Consider the following 6,000-nt stretch of genomic DNA (forward strand, 5'->3'; position numbering starts at 1 on the left):
ATAGTAAACCAATATCTACACTCTACTTCTCAACCTCTCTTTCACCTGATGGGTCTCAAAAGACCTAAGCACCTTAAAACATTCTATCTAGGATTTCTTCCATCGAGTGGTGACTCAGGCAGGTGGCGAGAGGGAAAGACGTGGTTTTATTTGTGTTGACTAACAAAGAAAAATCTTTTCAAAATATGTTGTGGTCTCTCATTAAGCTAAAGTTGCAGCAATCTTTTAATTTTTTTTTCCAGTTTCAGCTTCAATTTGTCCTTCGGTGGTTTCTTTTCCCCAAGGTTGATCTTAATGTTGGCAGAAGTGAGAAAAAGATGAGTTGGAGGATTAAGCAGAAGAGAATCTTTCTAAACCCTCATGCAAAACATTTTAGTGAAAATTCACATATTTAGAGACTGCAATGGCTCTTTTAAATTTTATTTTATTTTTAAGATTCAGCCTCTCTTTAGGCATACTCAGAGGTCCATGGACTGATGGGCGCTTTGCATTTCTGATTTCATTCGCCTTCCTAACACCCCTAGAAATACCTTCTACTACTTAAAATTGATGGAGGAAACAGTGACTCAGAAATTAAGTGATTTCCAAGATTACAAAGTGAGACGCCTGTGGCTGGCTCCAGAAACCAATATCTTTCAATTATGTGACCCACAAGGTCACCTACTCATTCAGCTGTGCAGTGTTTTTATGGCCACTTTAAAGGAACTGGATCATTATTTTAAATTAATATGGAGGTTTATCGTTCTACCTTTATGTTAACAAAGACTGCCTGAATGGACCAGGATAGATTTTCAATTCTATTTTTAAACGGAGGATAGCACACACTAGATTCTATGATGGCTGTCTTAAAGAGTTAAATCCTTGAAGAGATAAAGGTCCTGTTAGGCTCACCAACTCTGAAGCTTGGAGCAGGTGGCTTGTTAGAATTCCAGAATCTCAGGGCCCACCCCACAGCCACCAAATCAGCTCTGCATTTTAACCAGATCCTGGGTTGATGTCTGTGCCTGTTTAACCAGATCCCGGGATGATGCCAGTGCCTGTTAAAGTTTGAGAAGTGCTTCCCTGGAGAGGGCAGTGGGTTCTTAAGTGAGAAAATGAGTTAAGAGGCTGGTAATAGTTGGGCTTAGGTTTCGGAACCGTTTGCATATTAGAATCATGAGTGGCACTTTGAAATCTGTAAATGCCAAATCAGTGAAATCAAACTTTTTGGTTGTGGGGCCCCAACATGAATATAGTTTTAAAAAGTTTTCCAGGTGATTGTAATATGAAGCCAGGAGTCTGGCTAATGGAGAGCCAGGATATATGGCCTGATGTTTAAAAGAATGTATTAAATAAAGAATAGGTAGAGTGTGAGGACGTCAAAACTAAATTAGCAACCTAGGCTGAAACATGGGAGAAATACTGGTTTGTCCTTCACTGATGTTCTTCTCTGGATTATATAGAACACTTAAAGTTTTTGTTTCTCCTCTTAGGAAATACTGGTCTCTGCAGACAACAGGTGAGAAAACTACCTATAGCATTCAGGCAACAGACTTCACATTCATACAGAGTGATTTCCTTCATAACAAAGTGATAGGAACTCTGGTGAGAGGATTTCACACAAGTGAGGTTCTATTTGGAGACTGAAAACACTAAGACTTTCAATGGCCACAGAAGACAGCAATGCCATATACCTTCCCCCTCTCAGAGAGCCTCTGAGCCATGTCAGTGAAAGGCCATGTCCAGGGAAGTGGAAACTTTTCCCACCACACTCAGACTCAAGAGAGAAGTGACTCAGGGCTGACTGCATACAAAGGAAGAAGATCTGGTAACTTCTCTGACCACAGAATGATGTCATCAGGTAAGGCAAGTTCCAAACTTAATCCCCAGTACACCTGATGTTAAAAGCTTCAAGGTAAACTCCTATGACTCAAAAAGACAAATAAACCAACTAAAACATTGGCAAAGAATCTGAACAGATGCTTTTCCAAGGAAGATAAACATATGGCCAACAAGGACATGGAAAGATTCTTAACATCATTAAGTAATCAGGTAAATGCAAGTCAAATCCACAATGAGATATCAATCCGCACCTATTAGGGTAGCCAGAGTCAAAAAGGCAGATAGTAGCAAGTGATGTAGAGAATATGGAAGAATTGCTGGTGGGAATGTAAAATGGTACAATAGCTTTGGGAAAGTCTAGCAGTTTCTAAAAAGTTGAAAAATAGAGTTACCATATAACCCAGCAATTCCACTTCCAGGTATACACCCAAGAGGTTTAAAAACATATGTTCACACAAACTCTCGTATATGAATGTTCATAGCAGCATTATTCATAACAGCCAAAAGGGGGAAACAACCTAAATGTCCATCAACTGATGGACAGATAAACAAAATGTGATATATCCATATGATAGAATATTATTCAGCAATAAAGAGTAATGAGATTCTGGTACATGCTACTGAAGGACAGTATAATATGCTACCCCAGACTATGCCATCTCAGTATATTTATTTTGAGCTATAGGCACTTGAAAAACAGCAGATGCAAGAAGAGGCTTTCTCTGAACTTCCCCTTATCTGCCTAAAGATAGAACCTCCAAAAGGAACTCCATTGTTATAAAATCCCCTCTCAGGAGTTCCATCAGCCAGGGAAGATTAACTCTTATCACAGGCGAGGAGACTAGAAGTCCATACCAGATCCAGGCAAACTTTGTCACAAACTGTCATATGTCTCATCTATTCTTCTAGGGCAGTGGTCAGCAAACTCATTAGTCAACAGAGCCAAATATCAACAGTACAATGATTGAAATTTCTTTTGAGAGCCAAATTTTTTAAACTATATAGGTAGGTACATTGTTATTAACTTAATTAGGGTACTCCTAAAGCTTAGGAAGAGCCACACTCAAGGGGCCAAAGAGCCACATGTGGCTTGCGAGCCGCAGTTTGCCGACCATGGTTCTAGGGGCCTATTCATCTTTCCCCAAAACCATTTACTCTTCCTTAAGAGGCCACATACCCCATCCCTCTTTCCTGTTAAGATATTTAAGTCATTTCAGAGAATGACACATTTTTTTCCCAAGAATCTCCCATATGCACATGACATGTTAATTTGTTTTGGTCTTGTTAATTCAATTTTTATCACGTTGTCTCAGCCGAGAACTCTGAAGGGTAGAGGGAAAATTATTTTTCCTCCTGACACTATAACATGATGAACCTTGAAACAGAATGGTAAGTTAAAGAAGCCAGACACAAAATTTCACATATTGTCTGATTCCATTTATATGACAAGTCCAGAATAGGCAAATCCATAGAGACAGAAAGTAGCTCAATGGTTGCCTAGGGCTGAGGGTTGGGGAATTAATAGGGTTAATGGGAAATGGGATTTCATTTTGGGGTGTTAAAATATTCTAAAGTTGATTGTAGTGATGGTTGCACAATTCTGAGAATACACTAAAACCCCACTGGGTTGCATATTTTCGGGTGAATTCTATGGTATGTTAATTATCCAATGCATGAAATTTGTGCATGGGTATGGTCCCTAGGCCTGGCTGGTGATCAGGGCTGATCTGTGGGGAGACCGGTGGGTTGATTGGAGGGTGGTGTCGGCCTGCTCGCCGGCCGGCCCCACCCCTCACTGCTGCCTCGGTCACCTCCCTTTGCAGGGTGACCAGCAGGGTGATCGGGGGGCCCCCACTGACACCCACCTTGGCTGGTCTGGGGCCTGCAGGCTGGGGGCAGCTCCTGTGTTTAACGGATTCCCCCTGGTGGTCAGTGCATGTCATAGTGACTGGTCGTTCCACTGTTCGGTCAATTTGCGTATTAGCCTTTTATTATACAGCATAATAAAAGGCTAATATGCAAATTGTCCCCTCAGGAGTTGGACTGACTAGGAGTTCGATTGCTTGCTATGATGTGTGCTGACCACCAGTGGGTGGCGTGGAACACAGCGGGCAATGACGAATGAAGGAAGGCCCCAGCCAGCAGCCAGAAGCCAAGGGAAGGAAGGCCTTGGCCAGCAGCCGTAAGGCCCTAATTGGCCCTAATCTCCAGCCAGGCCTAGGGACCCTACCAAATTTTGTGCACCGGGCCTCTAGTATCTTGATAAAGTTAGTACTTAAAAATAAAGAACAAGTTTCAGGATAAATCCTAGTTTTTTTAAAAGGCAGTCTCTTTGGGTAAGAAAAGGTTGTGAGACTATTCAGGGTTTTGAATAAGGAGTTTCAAATTTTGCTGGTCCTGTCAGACAGAAATCAGGGTGTCGCATGCCAGGAGACAGTACAAAAACAAGGACATCAAAGCTAAGCACCATTGCTGTGTCTGTCAGCCCTACTGCAGCTCAATCCAGCCCTCCCCTCAGGTTTCCTCAGAATGCTCCCTGCCCGCTCCAGGGTCCAGGGCCATCGATATGCTTTGACATGCTAAGCGCTTCTGAGGGCTGTTACCTCAGACCTGGCTTCCTTGGCTGGTTTCTTTTCCCCAAAGTATAGAATCTTATGACAATGTCAGAGGCAGCATTTCCTTCACAGAAATTATTTTAAAAGGAAAGGAAAGGGCTATGATTGTAGGTTATGCCTGCTGCTCTTGCATCAACTGCTCTCTCCACGGTGGGCATTTCCCAGCACCCTGGTTGGCATTGATTTGTCACCACTTGCAAGGAAAGATAGGCTTGCCATGGGTTGCTTTGGGTCACTTGGTTTAAATTCCTGGACCACTTAAAGCTTCTTATTCTCTTCACAAACTGATTTGGTGAGTCGCTTGGGGTTTGGAGTTAGGGAAACAAAGGGGCAGTCAGCGAAAAGCCTTGCATGTATTCTAGTCAGTTTCCATAGTGACCCAAATCGACTCCCCTGTCCAATTAACATTACAAATAGGATAAGATGGGCTGCTCTTCATATTATTTCTAATAATATTTCACACCATTTTTAGATGATTGGTGAGAGACTTTGGGCATGGATTTGTCTGGGAATTTGTTCTAGGTTCTGTGCTCATTGGTCATGGAAAAGGAAATGAATCATGACTTGAATCTGATGTTTCCTTTGTTGAAATGTCAAACTGGGACTCAGGTGTCTTGAGCTCCTAACTTGGCTCTGCCACTGTCTAGCTGAGGTGTTTTAGCCCGTTCTGGCATCTTCCTAAACATCGACGTTGCTGTCTAGTCAATGGGCAGAATCAAACTCATTTCACAGTGATTTGGATGTTCACAGTGTTGTGATGATCAAATAATGGGTGTCATCGTTCATCAAGTGTGAAAAATAAACCTTCACAGATGGTTTCAAAGATCATATGATATAATGCATGCAAAATAATTTTGCAAAGGACTATAACTATAAAATGTTAGAAACAGTTATTATTCATTGAAAAGGAGTGGTTTACTTTGTAGTCCTTACTTGCCTGTTCACCCAGTAACCAAAGGGGCAGATGATGGATAGTGGAGGTGGGGACAGAAAATATGTGATGGAGTGACAGGCCATACCCTCAAATTCACTCTCATACGTAGCTTGGATCACATCCCATATAACGGGGTATCCAGTATAGAGGCTTAAACTCAATGAAGCAAGGGGCATGAAACTACTGTTCAGCTTTCCTGCCCCAGCTCTGCCAGGTTTCCTCCCTCTCACCACATCAGCTAGACACACATAGGGGACTGGAGTCATACTTTTCCTGGAGCTCCTGCTAGGGAGCAGAGCCTGACCAGCCTCGATGGTGCTATTCTGTAATTTAAATAAACTCCAAAGAGGAGAGTTGCTAAAGTAGCTAAACCAAAGTCATTCTCCAGGAGGCCTTATCATCTGTGCACTGATCTCTCTGCATTATCAAGTGGTAATTGAAATCATTGCTTCAAGCAGGGCAAGAGGCGGGAACAGCTTAAATCCTGCTGTTCTCCAGGGAAACCAGGGGAGTTTCACAGAGCACTGGAGTGGTGGTGGGGTTCCCATAAAACCTTGCCCTATTTATTTCCTCTGTTTACTTTGGAAACAGAATGGTAATTAATTCATTTTTTTTTCCAGTGCAAAATAG

The sequence above is a fragment of the Myotis davidii genome, unplaced genomic scaffold (genome assembly GCF_000327345.1).
Source record: "Myotis davidii unplaced genomic scaffold, ASM32734v1 scaffold151, whole genome shotgun sequence".
Lineage (NCBI taxonomy): Eukaryota > Metazoa > Chordata > Mammalia > Chiroptera > Vespertilionidae > Myotis > Myotis davidii.